The 17,747-nt window shown below is 37.0% G+C and overlaps 1 long non-coding RNA gene across 2 annotated transcripts in view; it reads left to right on the top strand.

Annotated features, from left to right (window-relative positions):
• Positions 1-17,747, top strand: part of LOC109561865 (uncharacterized) — a 103,689-nt gene that overhangs the window by 80,038 nt on the left and 5,904 nt on the right. The gene's annotated exons all lie outside the window — the stretch shown is intronic.

Raw genomic sequence — 17,747 nt, forward strand, 5'->3', positions numbered from 1 at the left:
TGGAGAACCATTATGCATTAGTGTCTAACAACAAGTTTAAGTGAAGAGGTACTTCCTTTTCTTTTTTTTTTCTAAATTGAAGTGTATGTGTGTGTGTTCAGTTGCTCGATTGTGTCTGACTCTTTGTGACCCTATGGACTGTAGCCCGCCAGGCTCCTCTGGAATTTTCCAGGCAAGAATACTGGAGTGGGTTGCCATTTCCTACTGCAAGGGATCTTCCCAACCCAGAGATTGAACCCAGATCTCCTGCATTGGCAGGTGGATTCTTTACCACTGAGCCACCTTTGATTTAAATTATTATATTGATTTCAGATGTACAGCATAGCGATTCAGTTTTTTTTATAGATAATGCTCAATTAAAAATTTTTGCAAGATAATGATCATAATTTCCTGTGCTATTCAATATATCCTTGTTGCTCATCTATTTTATATGTAGTAGTTTGTGTCTCTGAATCTCATACCCCATCTTGTCCTTCCTCCCTTTCCTCTCCGCACTGGTAACCACTAGATTGTTTTCTATATTTGTGAGTCTGTTTTGCAATATACTTTATTTTTTAGAATCTACATATCACTGATAATATATTATTTTTCTTATTTTAGCTGATTTATTTCATTGAGCATTTCTCTAGGTCCATCAGAATTCTGCAAACGGCAGAATTTAATTTCTTTTTTAAGGCTGAGTTATATATTTACATATATATATGTATATACACACCACTTTGATGAGAGTTTTTTTTTTTTATCATGAATGGGTGTTGAATCTGATAAAATTCTTTGTTTACCTGTATTATCATGTGATTTTTATCCTTTCTTTTGCTGTGTTCTGTATCATATTGATTGATTTGTAAATATTGAACCATTCTTATATTCCTGGAATAAATCCAACTTGATCAAAGTGTGTCATTCTTGTTATATATTGTTGAATTCAATTTGCTAATTTTTTTTTTTTTAGGATTTTTGCACCTCTATTCAACAAAGATATTGGCCTGTAATTTTCTTCTGTTGTAGTCTTTGTATGGTTTTTGATATGAGGGTTATGCTGGTAATCCATCCTTGTAGAATGGATTTGGGGGTGTTCTGTCCTCTTCAATTTTTTGGAATAAGTATTAGCTCTTCCTCCCTGGTGACTCAGTAGAAAATGATCTGCCTGTCAATGCAGGAGACACAAGTTCCATCCCTGGGTTGGGAAGATCCTGTGGAAGAGGGCATAGCAACCCACTCCAGTATTCTTGCCTGGAGAATTCCATGGACAGAGGAGCCTGGAATATTACAGTCTGTGGAGCTGTAAAGAGTCGGATATGACTTAGCAATGAAACAACAATATGTTTGGTAGAATTCCTTTTCGAAGCCGTCTGGTCCTGGGATTCTATTACCTGGGTATGTGTGCACTGTTAGCTGGGAGTTTTCTAAATTGCTAATTCAATTTCACTCCTAACAATGTATGCGTCCTCTAGGAGTGGAGTCTCTGTTTCCTCCAGTCCTGTGTAACTCCTGTGACCAAGACCCACTAGCCTTCAAAGCCAAATACTCTGGGGGCTCCTCCTTCTGATGCCAAACTGCCAGACTGGGGAGCTTGATGCAGAGCTCAGAACTCTCACCCACATGGGAGAACTTCCATGATATAATTCTTCTCCAGTTTGTGGGTTATCCATCCAGGGATATGGGATTTGAATATATTATGAATGCACCTCTCCTACCATCTCATTGTGATTTCTTATCTTTATATGTAGAAAATGTTTTTTAGTAGATTCCGATAATATTTACTGATGGTTGTTTGGCAGTTAGTTATGATTTTGGTGTTCTCGTGGGAGAAGGTTAGCCCAAGGCCTCTACTCCACCATCCTGTCTTCTCTATCATATTTCTGGAAGAGAGAGGCACTGATTCTTTGCACCAACTCTGAGGAATTTAGAACTCAGTTGAAGGACCTACCTGAGTCATGGGAGGTGGAGCTCATAATAGTTTTAATAGAGAAAAATCTTAGAATACTTGAGTCATCAGATATCATAGGATAGTGTAAACTTTCTGAAATAAGGGGACAAACCTGTACTGAAGCATGTAAGTATTATATTTACATTTCATTACAGCATAATAATTTCATCTATCACACTACATTAATGTTGTTAATTTGAATATTATTGCTTTTCAATTTTGTTTGTATATATTTTTAACTCATTTTGGTGGTAGAATTAAAGCCCTAAGCATAAGCTCTAAGCATTAAGAGTTTATACATAGTTGTTGCTGTTCAGTGGCTAAGTCATGACCGATTATGACCACATGGACTGCAGCAAGCCAGGACTCCCTGTCCCTCACTATCTCCAGGTGTTTACATATATTTAACAAACATGATAATAAAAATTATCAACACCAGAAAGACTCAAAGATGATTTTTAACATTGAAAGGGATTAGTGCATTTCTGAAGTTTGAGAAACACTGGATTTGAAGTATCAGAGGTTGAATGGAGGCAAGGGCAGCAGATCAATGGGGGAAAGTCATCCCTGATAAATTTGGGGGAAACTCTAGACTTAGATGCTGAACTTGTGCTGCATCATCTTAACTTACGTCAAGCACATAAGAAATTAAAATACCTAAATTTACACCTAAAAAAAAACTAGAAAAAGAAGAAACAAAGAGCCTCAGGGTTAGTAGAAGGAAAGAAATGATAAAAATTAGGTCAGAAATAAATGAAAAAGAAACAAAGGAGACCATAGCCAAAATCAAAACTAAAAGCTTGTTCTTTGATAAGATAAATAAAATAGACAAACCAGTAGCCAGATTCATCAAGAAAAAAATGGAGAAGAATCAAATAAAAAAAATTAAAAATGAAAATGGAGAAATCACAATAGACAACACAGAAATACAAAGGATCATAAGATACTACTATCAGCAACTATATGCCAATAAAATGGACAACTTAGAAGAAATGGATGAATTCTTAGAAAAATATAACCTTCCAAACCTGAACCAGGAAGAAATAGAAAATCTTAACAGACCCATCACAAGCATGGAAACTGAAACTATAATAAAAATCTTCCAACAACAAAAGCCCAGGATCAGAGGGCTTCACAGGTGAATTCTACCAAAAATTTAGAGAAGAGCTAACACCTATCCTACCCAAACTGTTCCAGAAAATTGCAGAGGAAGGTAAACTGCCAAACTCATTCTATGAGGACACCATCACCCGAATACCAAAACCAGACAAAGATGCCACACAACAAAAGAAAACTACAGGCCAATATCATTGATGAACACTGATGCAAAAATCCTCAACAAAATTCTAGCAAACAGAATCCAACAACATATTAAAAAGATCATACATCATGACCAAGAGAGCTTTATCCCAGGGATGCAAGGATTCTTCAATATTCACAAATCAGTCAATGTGATACACCACATTAACAAATTGAAAGATTAAAAACCATATGATTGGTTTTTAAGAATCCTTGCATCCCTGGGATAAAGCTCTCTTGGTCATGATGTACGATCTTTTTAATATGTTGTTGGGTTCTGTTTGCACGATACTGGATGCTTGGGGCTAGTGCACTGGGATGACCCAGAGGGATGGTATGGGGAGGGAGGAGGGAGGAGGGTTCAGGATGGGGAACACATGTATACCTGTGATGGATTCATTTTGATATTTGGCAAAACTAATACAATTATGTAAAGTTTAAAAATAAAATAAAATTAAAAAAAAACCATATGATTATCTCAATAGATGCAGAGAAAGCCTTTGACAAAATTCAACATCCATTTATGATAGGGAAAAACAAAACAAAACAAAACAGAAAGCAGGCATAGAAGGAGCATACCTCAACATAATAAAAGCCATATATGATAAACCCACAGCAAACATTATCTTCAATGGTGAAAAATTGAAAACATTTCCCTTAAAGTTGGGAACAAAGACAAGGGTGCCCACTCTCACCACTACTATTCAACATAGTTTTGGAAGTTTTAGCCACAGCAATCAGAGAAGAAAAAGGAATAAAAGGAATCCAGATGGGAAAAGAAGAAGTAAAACTCACTGTTTGCAGATGGCATGATCCTCTACAAAGAAAACCCTAAAGACTCCACCAGAAAATTACTAGAGCTAATCAATGAATATAGTAAAGTTGCAGGATATAAAATTAACACACAGAAATCCCTTGCATTCCTGTTCACTAACAATGAGAAAACAGAGAAGTTAAGGAAACAATTCTATTCACCATTGCAATGAAAAGAATAAAATACTTAGGAATAAATATACCTAAAGAAACAAAAGACCTCTATATAGAAAGCTATAAAACACTGATGAAAGAAATCAAAGATGACACAAATAGATGGAAAAATATACCATATTCATGGATCGGAAGATTCAATATAGTGAAAATGAGTATACTACCCAAAGTAGTCTATAGATTCAATGCAAGCGCTATCAAGCTACCAATGGTGTTTTTCAGAGAACTAGAACAAATAATTTCACAATTTGTATGGAAATACAAAAAACCTTGATAGCCAAAGCAATCTTGAAAAAGAAGAATGGAATTGGAGGAATCAACCCGCCTGACTTCAGACTATACTGCAAAGCTACAGTCATCAAGACAGTATGGTACTGGCACAAAGACAGAAATATAGGTCAGTGGAACAAAATAGAAAGCCCAGAGATAAATCCACACAGCTATGGACACCCTATCTTTGACAAAGGAGGCAAGAATATACAATGGAGAAAAGACAATCTCTTTAACAAGTGGTGCTGGGACAACTAGTCAACCACTTGTAAAAGAATGAAACTAGAACGCTTTCTAACACCATACACAAAAATAAACTCAAAATTGATTAAAGATCTAAATTTAAGACCAGAAACTATAAAACTCCTAAAGGAATACATAGGCAAAACACTCTCTGACATAAATCACAGCAGGATCCTCCATGACCCACCTCTCAGAGTAATGGAAATAAAAGCAAAAATAAACTATTGGGACCTAATTAAACTTAAAAGCTTTTGCACAACGAAGGAAACTATAAGCAAAGTGAAAAGATAGCCTTCAGAATGGGAGAAAATAATAGCAAATGAAGCAACTGACAAAGACTTAATCTCAAAAATATACAAGCAGCTCATGCAGCTCAATTCCAGAAAAATAAATGACTGAATCAAAAAATGGGCCAAAGCACTAAACAGACATTTCTCTAAATAAGATATACAGATGGCTAACAAACACATGAAAAGATGCTCAACATCACATATTATCAGAGAAATGCAAATCAACACCACAATGAGGTACCATCTCACATCAGTCAGAATGGCTACTATCAAAAAGTTTACAAACAATAAATGCTGGAGAGGGTGTGGAGAAAAGGGAACCCTCTTACACTGCTGGGAATGTAAAGTGGGAATGCAAAGTGGTACAGCCACTATGGAGAACAGTGTGGAGATTCCTTAAAAAATGAAGTAGAACTCCCAAACGACCCAGCAATCCCACTGCTGGGCATACACACCAAGGAAACCAGAATTGAAAGAGACATGTGTACCCCAATGTTCATTGCAGCACTGTTTACAATAGCTAGGACATGGAAACAACCTAGATGTCCATCAGCAGATGAATGGATAAGAAAGCTGTGGTACACATACACAATGGAATATTACTCAGCTATTAAAAAGAACGCATTGGAGTCAGTTCTAATGAGGTGAATGAAACTGGAATCTATTATACAGAATGAAGTAAGCCAGAAAGAAAAACACCAATACAGTATATTAACACATATATATGGAATTTAGAAGATGGTAATGATGACCCTATATGCAAGACAACAAAAGAGACACAGATGTAAAGAACAGACTTTTGGACTCTGTGGGGGCAGGCGAAGGTGGAGTGATTTGAGAGAGCATTGAAAGACGTATATTACCATATGTGAAATAAATCCCCAGTCCAGGTTCAAGGCATGAGACAGGGCACTCAGGGCCATTTCACTGGGAAGACCCTTAGGGATGGGATGGGGAGGGAGGTGGGAGGGGGGTTCAGGATGGGGGACATATGTACACCCATGGCTGATTCATGTCAATATATGGCAAAAATCACTACAATATTGTAAAGCAATTAGCCTCCAATTAAATTAATTTACAAAAAAAATCAATGTTCTCTTTTTTATAACTAACAAAATTACAGAGACTGCTCACTGAGTTATTCGGTATATTTCCTGTTGACAATATAAAAAAGTTTATAAACACACTGTTGCCTTGTGTAAAGTGCAATGTGAAAAGAATGCTTATTTAAGCAAGATTGCTTCAATTTTGATCATAACTGAAGACATCAGAAACAGAGATGGAATTGGGTATATTTTCAGGTGACTTTGACAATTTATTGTGTCACATTGTCCAAACAAATCACCCCTTGTGATTTTAGGGCAAGTGTAATGGCCTCACAGGCTGAAGATCATGCTCTCTTCATCTGATATGCTCCCATTGCCTTCAGTTGTTGTTACTTTACTTCTCTGTTGTACTGATTTGAAGAACCCTTGAGACTTCACTGCCCTATATACCAAAGGAACTGGAAAACCTTCTGCTTCCAGCCATAATAATCCTTTGCCTCTTTTTTCTTTCATTATCTTCTTGTGGAGAGTGTTTTGGACTGGTGGTCAGCAAAGTACAAGGGTAAAATTGGTCATGAACTCGTCATGGTTGCAGTGGTTGAATTGGAAGGGTTCAGTCTTTCCTACTGAACCCATCTCTCTTTACTCCCAGAAAGGAGAGGTCCCTGGAATGACTGACTCCTCTAGCTCCAGGAGAGTTATAGATTATACTCATCCAGTCTATGGCCAGACCACACTGAATATGCCTGATCGTGTCTGAGCTCGGAAGCTAAGCATGGTTGCACCTGGTTAGTACTTGGATGGAAGATTATACTCATCCTGATAAAAATATAGGCAAAAATCAGACAAAAATTTTACTACAATATTAGGATGGGCCTTTGTTAATTAGGCTCACTCCTTCAAAAAGTTAGATGACTCAGGTTACATTTTAGATACAACTTTTTGGAAAGAAACATTATTTGGTAATTAATTGGACATAATTTTCACAAAGTCTAACTGAAAAGAAGACTGTTTATGCAATTTATCTGTCACTTTATGAGCTCTAATATATAGTACTTATGCTTTGAGGTCCTGATGTTTGAAAAAGGAAATTCTTCAAATTACTGATTTTTGAATCAAGTCTCTCATTCTTAAAAATAAAATCAGCATTGTTTGATAGAAAAATTTAAGTCCCTGTTTCATAATGTCAGATTTCAGTAAGATAAGTGAAAATGTAGGTCTAGATTCTTGTCAACATAGTTGGGTTGTAAACCCCAATACTTTTTATGGATGTAACTTGTACTGAGTTTGTTAAAGCTATGGAAAGAAATCCCAAGAAACAGGAATAGAGACTGTAACTTTCTGAAAGTTCATAAGCTCATTGAAAATTGTTTGGACATATTTCTGATTATCTTTGTAAAAGAAACAAGGTCTGATCTCTTCCAAAAGACCAGTCTTCCAGAAGATGCACAAATGTGCTTTATGTATTGACATATTTCTCAGAACTTTAAATTGTTGAAACCAAGTATATCTGAAATTTTATGAAACAAATTCTCTCTTGACTATATTATTTGTTGTCTCTTGAACTTATGTTTATATTATAGGGGAACAAGCTGTCATGGTTATTTTAAAATTGCATTTTGAAATTCACTTATATTATGGGTAAATCTGGTTCTATATTGATAAGAAATAAAAAAGCTAAATGATGAAAAATTCATTCCTCTTAAAGATTCAAAAATCATTCCTTTTAAACATATTTTTATTTTATGTTTTAAATAGAAGTAACTTCTAAGTGGAATGCTTTCAGGTATGTGCATCACAAGCTACCTATTATTTTTTATTCTTGAGGAAGAATTCTTTTCTAAGAAGATAATGCTCATGACTGTGGGCATTGAAAGCTGGAATTTCAGGTATCAGACCAGAAAAAATACTTTCAAGCCTTTGATCTGAAATAAAGAGCCATCTGAATAAAGTAGAGACTGATCATCAACCACAAAGAATCTAGACAACCCTTTCCTGGAGCTGGTTTTATAACACTAGAGCACTTTCTCTTCCCTGTTGCAACTTTTCCCCATTGTTCTTATTATGCGTGTTTTCCAAGTACAGACTAAAGTATCATATTTTTCTATTTCTTCTCTGCATCAGAGAGGATTACCTAAGGAATATGGAAATATATTTTCATTGCTAAGTTTTGAGACATATACTTCATTTTCCTTCTATTTCTCTCCATTTTCCTACCTTTCTCCTCATTTGGGGGAGATTTCTTCTCCATCAGTTATAGAATTAACTTTGTGTATAAAGAAAGGCAATGTCTCAGATGCTAATAAATAATAATTTTCATTGAAGCATTTTTCATAAGATTTGAAACATTACAAAGAGATGTAAATAATTCTTGTCAGAGAGGGAACTCTAATTCTCATGACTTTGGCAATCATTCATTCAGCAACTACTTCCTGTATGCCTAAGATGTACAGGGCACAGTGTATAGCTCCATATATTAATTAGAAATTGTCATCTAAAAAATATAGTCACAACCTGAAAGTAAAGAGTTATTTTAGTTGGTGGAAATGTTTACGACTCTAAGCCTGGGAGATAGCATCTCAGTAGCTCTGACAAAACTGCTCCAAGGAGGCAGGAGGGGAAGTCAGGATATATACAAGTTTGCAACAAAGGAAGCAGGCACTCTGAACATCAAAGATCAGGTATCAAGTTAAGGAATTTGGCATTCTATGTATGGGAAGATGCAAGCCTCTGGGCTCACAGAATTCATTCTTTTCATATGCATTTCAGCTATCTGAGGCCAATCCTGCTTCCTTGATCACCATGCTTCTTGCATTCTCCCAGCTCCTCATCTTGCATTCGCCTAGCTCCTCATGAATCAAGTGGCAGCATCTGCAGGATCACAGTTTGGGGAACCAGAAATCACTGATGGCTGTGACAATTCTTGTTTATGGATATGGCAGATATTTTCATTTCACAAAATTGCCCGTGTCTTCCTGTAGGAGAAATAAATACTTAATTCAAATTAGAACTATGTCTAGTCAAAGCTATGGCTTTTCCAGTAGTCATGTATGGTTGTGAGAGTTGGACTGTAAAGAAAGCTGAATGCCGAAGAATTGATGTTTTTGAACTGTGGCCTTGGAGAAGACTCTTGAGAGTCCCTTGGACTGCAAGATCAAACCAGTCAATCCTAAAGGAGATCAGTCCTGAATATTCATGGGAAGGATGGATGCTGAAGCTGAAACTCCAATACTTTGGCCACTTGATGCGAAGAACTGACTCATTTGAAAAGACCCTGATGCTGGGAAAGATTGAGGGTGGGAGGAGAAGGGGACAACAGAAACAAGATCATTGGATGGCATCGACTCAATGGAAGTGAATTTGAACAAACTCTGGGAGATAGTGAAGAACAGGAAAGGCAGGCATGCAGTAGTTCATGGGGTCACAGAGTCAGGCACAACTGAGAGACTGAAAAACAAATTTATCATAAACCCACTTGAAGAGCCAAGAATGCTTCCTAGAAAATAAATGGCATTTGAGCTGGATCTAATATATAAACAACAGTTTTACCATGGAAGAACAGAGAAAAGGACATCCAAAGAAAGTAGAAGAATATATTCAAATGCATAGAGGTAGTATCTTATGAAATATTAGGAAGTGTGGTAGACTAAATATTTAAACTTTTTTTTTTCAGCTCAAGACACAGCGTATCACTGACTTTTCCCACTTTTCACCAACCATCTTTATGCTGTTTCACCAACTTTTCCCAGCCCTACCTAGTCACCCCAGTTGAAAGACCTGGTGCAGCTTTGCCCAGCACTTGGAACATTCCTGATCAGAGTTGAAGTCTTATTGATTTCTTTGGTCCCAGCAACAAGGAGAGTCTGGAATCAATCCTGTTATCCTGAATCCAGGTTCAGCTGTGTGGGGGTGGGGAGGTGAGAAGGGGGGGTGAGCTACATACCAGCTCTACCACTTCTTTGGTCCACTGTGCTAAACTTCAGCTAAACTGCCAGTCTCTTCCTCTAGTTCAGGGTCCTACTCCCAGCATCCTCATTCCTAGATGCCCTACTATTTTGAAGGGCTTGGTTGGTCCATACTGACAATACAATTGTTTATGTAAAAATATAGTTCCTGCTATCTGTTCTCCTGCCAATGTGCATTTTTCCCTGCTATGAATCTCCTTTAATGTCAAACCTTGACATAACCAAGACTGATGAGTCCACATCACTTTGATACTGCTGTTGGAACACTGACTTTGTCTATCAGCATCCCTTCTCTCTATTTTGAGGCCAGTTCTAAACTCAGGCCAGCTTCTCAGTGAAACACTTGGGATATTTTTATGAAAGTAACAGAAAACTTATTTGAGCTAATCTAAGAGTGATTGAGACTAGGAAACATTTATTGGAAGAGTATGGGACTTCCTAGGTGGCTCAGTGGTAAAGAATCCATCTATCAATGCAGGAGACACGGATTCGACCCCTAGATCAGGAATATCCCTGATAAAGGAAAGAGCAACCCACTCCAGTATTCTTTCCTGGAAAATCCCATGGACAGAGGAGCCTGATGGGCTACAGTCCATGGGATCATAAAGAGCTGGACATGGCTAAGCGACTAAGCACACATGCATATGGGAGTTTCTCCCACATAGACAAAAATGTTATAGGATTAAATCTTTGTAAAGGTAATATTGAGTCCAGAGGCAGCAGGAAATGATGGGCCGTTTGTTCAAGATGCCATCACCTCGTAATGAAATCAACTGCATATCTTTTCTCTTGAGATCCTGAGCTTAATTCCAGAGAGAGTTAAGTTCCTTAGAGTAATTGTGTATGTTTGAATGGTCTAGATTAATCTATGTTTTCCCCTTCCATTTGAGCCCCTTAATTGGTGTCCCACAGTCAGTGGGAACAGAGTAAACATCCAAACAAAATGATAGTACTACACACAGAAGTTGTCATGGAGATTGGGTGAGCTATTCCAATACTATCAACTGTACTCAGCCTCTCTTTTTGTGTATGGTCTAAGTTATTTTCTCCATACTGGCTGATACTATTTGGGTCCAGTATGCATCAAGATTAAGCCCTTTCAATGTATGACAATACTAGAAACTAGAGTTGCATTTTCCTTTATGGGGCTTCTTGAAGGATTCTCTTAAATGTTGGTCATCTAGGTTGCTTCCATGTCCTGGTTACTGTAAATAGTGCTACAATGAACATTGGGGTATGTGCAAATTATGGTTTTCTTAGGGTATACACCCATGAGTGACATTTCTGGGTCATATGGTTGTTTAATTTTTAGAGTTTTAAGGAATCTCCATACTGTTCTCCATAGTGGTTGTGTCAAGTTACATTCCCACACTACTGTTAAGAAAGTTCCTTTTTATTCACACCCTCTCCAGAATTTATTATCTGTACATTTTTTGATGATGGCCATTCTGACCAGTGTGAGGTAAAATAGATAGCTAGTGAGATGCTGTTATATAGCACAGGGAACTCAGATCGGTGCTCTGTGATGACATAGAGGGGTGGGAGGGAGGTATATGTATCAGATCAGATCAGTCGCTCAGTCATGTCCGACTCTGCGACACCATGAATTGCAGCATGCCAGGCCTCCCTGTCCATCACCAACTCCCGGAGTTCACTGTGACTCACGTCCATCGAGTCAGTGATGCCATCCAGCCATCTCATCCTCTGTCGTCCCCTTCTCCTCTTGCCCCCAATCCCTCCCAGCATAGAGTCTTTTCCAATGAGTCAACTCTTCACATGAGGTGGCCAAAGTACTGGAGTTTCAGCTTTAGCATCATTCATTCCAAAGAACATCCAGGGCTGATCTCCTTCAGAATGGACTGGTTGGATCTCCTTGCAGTCCAAGGGACTCTCAAGAGTCTTCTCCAACACCACAGTTCAAAAGCATCAATTCTTCGGCGCTCAGCCTTCTTCACAGTCCAACTCTCACATCCATACATGACCACAGGAAAAACCATAGCCTTGACTAGACAGACCTTTGTTGGCAAAGTAATGTCTCTGCTTTTGAATATGCTATCTAGGTTGGTCATAACTTTCCTTCCAAGGAGTAAGAGTCTTTTAATTTCATGGCTGCAGTCACCATCTGTAGTGATTTTGGAGCCCAGAAAAATAAAGTCTGACACTTTTCCCACAGTTTCCCCATCTATAATCTAATTCATGTGGTTCTACAGAAGAAGCTAGCACAGCATTGTAAAGCAATTATATTCCATTAAAAATTAGAAATTTCTTCAAAAAAATAAACAATGTTTGGTCAGACTTGGGTTGTTTGCCTAATGGAATTAGAATCCAAAAGTCTGTAGTCAAGGGACCACATTTACTTTACTTCTGTTAGACTTGAGAGGAATAACAAGATACGATATCATAACTATAACTAATTCTGGTAAAATCTACTGAAGCCTGAAAATGAAAAAAGTAATTTGAATACAAATTACATCTGTGCCTGTTGTAGTTTAATATATTTTGCAACTGTTAATTATGTAATTAATAAGATTTGATGTTTCTTATTATTGACTTGAGATTCAATACATATTTAAAAAAAATTCTTTCTCTTAAAACAATACTGTAACATTTTAAATGTATGTAGTCCTTGTTTTTTTTTTTTTTTTTTTTTTTTAATGTTGTTTCTAAATACCTGTCCTTAAAACATTTCTCTCTTTCCAATTGATCAGCCATGAATTTTATTGTTTTGCTTCACTTGAACAAAAGCTGAGTGGTCAACATATTAAGACAAGATGATATTTAAAGCTATTTTCAGTTAAAATATCTGTAGTCAGTGATTCTTTGACACTTCATTATATTGCTGGGCTTTATCTTTTCCTCTTGTGATGAGCATCTTCATACATATAAAAGAGTGCTTAGTTCAATAAATTATAGCCAATTTTGTCTCCTAATTTTGTTCGACTGTGATGCTCAGTATGTCAAAGTGGCTAACTTTAGCATTATGTCAACCAGACACTTTTGCAGAGAACTTTCCTCTTTTGATTACTCTCTAATTATTGGGTTGGCCAAAAGGTTCATTCAGTTTTTTTTTCTACATAGCTCTAGTAGTGATTAGATGTCCAACTGAACTTATTCAAAACAATTTTGTATTGTGACAGCTCTCAAATCAGCATGCAAAAACAAATTGGTGAATTTGTATGTAGCCATTTTGATATTGAAGATGGAAGAAAAAAGCAACATTTTTGGCTTATGCTTTATTATTTTAAGAAAGGCAAAAACACAGCTGAAGCACAAAAGAGATTTGTGCAGTGTGTGGAAAACGTGCTGTGATCAAATGTGTCAAAAGTGGTTTGCAAAATTTCATAGTGGAGATTTCTCACTGGATAATGCTCCATGGTCTAGTAGGCCAGTTGAAGTTGATAGCGATCAAATTGAGACATTAATTGAGAACAATCAGTGTTCCATGGGAGATAACCAACACACTCAAAATATCCAAATCAAATGTTTATAATCATTTGCACCAGCTTGGTTATGTTAATTGCTTTGATGTTTGGGTTCCACATAAATTAAGTGAAAAAAAACCCCTTTTGACCATATTCCCACATGTTATTCTCTAATTAAACATAATGAAAATGTTCTGTTTTTAAAACAAATGGTGACAGGCAATGAAAAGTGGATACTGTACATTAATGTGGAGTGGAAGAGATTGTGGGGCAAGTAAAATGAAGCACCACCAACCACACCAAAGGCCAGTCTTCATCCAAAGGAAGTGATGTTGTGTACATGGTAGGATTGGAAGGGTGTGCCTATTATGGGCTCCTTCTGGAAAACCAAAGCATAAATTCCAACAAGTCCTGTTCCTAATTAGATCAACTGAAAGCAGCACTTGATGAAAAGCATCCATAATTAGTCAACAGAAAACGCATTGTCTCCCATCAGGACAATGCAAGAACACATGTTTCTTTGATGACCAGGCAAAACCCGTTAATCTTGGCTGGGAAGTTCTGATTCATCCACTGTATTCACCAGACACTGGACCATCAGATATCCATTTATTTCTGTCTTTACAAAATTCTCTTAATGGAAAACATTTCAATTTCCTGGAAGACTGTAAAAGGCATCTGAAATGTACTTTGCTGAAAAAGAAAAAGCTTTGGGAAGATGGAGTCCTGAAGTTAGCTGAAAAATGGAAAAACATAGTGGAACAAAATGGTGAATACATTGTTCAATAAAGTTCTTGGTGAAAATGAAAAAAAAATATGTCTTTTATTTTAACTTAAAAACCAAAGGAAGCTTTTGGCCAACCCAGTACATACTGTCACTCAACCAATTTCTAGATATCAATGCATGTACTCTGTCACCAGGAAAAGGTATATCAGGTGGATGAACAACTCAGTATAACACATAACCAGGACTGGAGAAAAAACAACTTAGACTTGCTTTTTTTCCCTCTAACAATAGTCTTGTAATATTATCTCAGTTGTAGTACACAAGTGAAATGGTAGCATTGTCAATTTATAAGAAACTCAATTAAAAAGTAAATGATAAGATATTTTCAATTTATTTCTTTTATTGTAACTACTATTTATAGCAATAGTAGTTACATCATCTGGCACTCTTAACTAGAACTTAGCTTTCTGTGCAACACATTTCAGAAATATTTCATGAAAACAAGAAAAGCTATCATATTGTCTTGGGTTAAAAACAGTGTACAAGTTGTAGGGAGGTGGGAGGTGAAAGACTCTCCTGATATTAAATATAATAACATTTATCACTGCACTTCTTAGAAAGCAATGGAGCATTTTTAATCTGTGCTCAGCTCCATTGATTTCAATGAATTCTTACCATAAACGCACTGGATCAATCTGGACTCAATTGAAAGCAATAATGTAATATGCGAAATAGTTCTCCCAGTTCTTTGCTGTCAATGAATCAGCTCATGGTAGAAAACACTATTGATTTCATTTGAAAAGTTGTTAAATATATAGTATGAGTATATAAAAGTATAATTTAAAAAATATTATAGCCAAGCCTCAAAAATGCTAATATTTGAAATTATGAAAAATATATATTAGGAATTACCTTAAAATATAGCATATTGAAATACATGACTCTTTTCTATGAGATGTATGATAGACACATTTTGTTACAGGAAGAAAGAAATCTAAGATTGGCATGAAAGCAATAGATTAACAGAAAGTCCTTATGAAATCCACAAATCTATATTAAATACCTATTACAGCTCAGCATAATGCTAACATGGTAGGATAATGATTTTCAAAGGGTAGAGATGGGGACATAACAGAATATGTCATGGAATTTTGAATGAAATACACCTATTTTTGAAAAGAATTTGAAACTATATCCCTGTACTATATATACCTTCAATATTTTTGAGTGTGAATAATGTGATCCAATTGTTATTGAGAAAAACATGAAATGAAAGGTAATTCAAATGAGTTCAAATATTATGTATGCAATAAATCCTCTAGTGTAAATATGAAAAAAAGATGTTTATATTTCTGTGAACATAAAAAAAATCAGGTTTTTTCCATACAGGGTAAATGCTAAACTTATATATAAGGGCTCTGAATTTGATGTAATCCTAGGTTTTTTGTTTGCTTGGACTAGCTGTGAAAAGAAGAGAAGCAAAAAGCAAAGGAGAAAAGGAAAGATATAAACATCTGAATGCAGAGTTCCAAAGAATAGCAAGAAGAGATAAGAAAGCCTTCTTCAGCGATCAATGCAAAGAAATAGACGAAAACAACAGAATGGGAAAGACTAGGGATCTCTTCAAGAAAATCAGAGATACCAAAGGAACATTTCATAGAAAGATGGGCTCGATAAAGGACAGAAATGGTATGGACCTAACAGAAGCAGAAGATATTAAGAAGAGATGGCAAGAATACACAGAAGAACTGTACAAAAAAGATCTTCACGACCCAGATAATCACGATGGTGTGATCACTGACCTAGAGCCAGACATCCTGGAATGTGAAGTCAAGTTGGCCTTAGAAAGCACCACTACGAACAAAGCTAGTGGAGGTGATGGAATTCCAGTTGAGCTATTCCAAATCCTGAAAGATGATGCTGTGAAAGTGCTACACTCAATATCCTAGCAAATTTGTAAAACTCAGCAGTGGCCACAGGACTGGAAAAGGTCAGTTTTCATTCCAATCCCAAAGAAAGGCAATGCCAAAGAATGCTCAAACTACCGCACAGTTGCACTCATCTCACATGCTAGTAAAGCAATGCTCAAAATTCTCCAAGTCAAGCTTCAGCAATATGTGAACCATGAATTTCCTGATGTTCAAGCTGGTTTTAGAAAAGGCAGAGGAACCAGAGATCAAATTGCCAACAACCACTGGATCATGGAAAAAGCAAGAGAGTTCCAGAAAAACATCTATTTCTACTTTATTGACTATGCCAAAGCCTTTGACTGTGTGGATCACAATCAACTGTGGAAAATTCTTCAAAAGATGGGAATACCAGACCACCTGATCTGCCTCTTGAGAAATTTGTATGCAGGTCAGGAAGCAAAAGTTAGAACTGGACATGGAACAGCAGACTGGTTCCAAATAGGAAAAGGAGTTCGTCAAGGCTGTATATTGTCACCCTGTTTATTTAACTTATATGCAGAGTACATCATGAGAAATGCTGGACTGGAAGAAACACAAGCTGGAATCAAGATTGCCGGGAGAAATATCAATCGCCTCAGATATGCGGATGACACCACCCTTATGGCAGGAAGTGAAGAGGAACTAAAAAGCGTCTTGATGAAAGTGAAAGTGGAGAGTGAAAAAGTTGGCTTAAAGCTCAACATTCAGAAAACGACGATCATGGCATCCGGTCCCATTACTTCATGGGAAATAGATGGGGAAACAGTGGAAACAGTGTCAGACTTTATTTTTCTGGGCTCCAAAATCACTGCAGATGGTGACCGCAGCCATGAAATTAAAAGACGCTTACTCCTTGGAAGGAAAGTTATGACCAACCTAGATAGCATATTCAAAAGCAGAGATATTTGCCAACAAAGGTCTGTCTAGTCAAGCTATGGTTTTTCCTGTGGTCATGTATGGATGTGAGAGTTGGACTGTGAAGAAGGCTGAGCGCCGAAGAATTGATGCTTTTGAACTGTGGTGTTGGAGAAGACTCTTGAGAGTCCCTTGGACTGCAAGGAGATCCAACCAGTCCATTCTGAAGGAGATCAGCCCTGGATGTTCTTTGGAATGAATGATGCTAAAGCTGGAACTCCAGTACTTTGGCCACCTCATGTGAAGAGTTGACTCATTGGAAAAGACTCTATGCTGGGAGGGATTGGGGGCAAGAGGAGAAGGGGACGACAGAGGATGAGATGGCTGGATGGCATCACTGACTTGATGGACGTGAGTCTGAGTGAACTCCGGGAGTTGGTGATGGACAGGGAGGCCTGGCGTGCTGCAGTTCATGGGGTCGCAAAGAGTCGGACACGACTGAACGACTGATCTGATCTGATCTGGACTATCTTGATTTGTCCCCAACTTTTAAATTCAGAATAAAATCTAGTATAAGATGGCCTAGTGCAGTCATTATTAATCCTGATTGATAAGGTAGAATTAAGAGAAATATTGAGAATTGAGCTGACCCAGAAAGGAAGTTCAGAAACTAATTTAGAAAAGAAAATAAAGGATGATGAGGGCCTTATTGACTACTTCCTGAGATGTCTTTTTGTCCATTTGTTAAATGCTTTTGTTTTAGT

The sequence above is a fragment of the Bos indicus genome, chromosome 7 (assembly GCF_029378745.1).
Source record: "Bos indicus isolate NIAB-ARS_2022 breed Sahiwal x Tharparkar chromosome 7, NIAB-ARS_B.indTharparkar_mat_pri_1.0, whole genome shotgun sequence".
In the NCBI taxonomy this organism is placed as follows: domain Eukaryota; kingdom Metazoa; phylum Chordata; class Mammalia; order Artiodactyla; family Bovidae; genus Bos; species Bos indicus.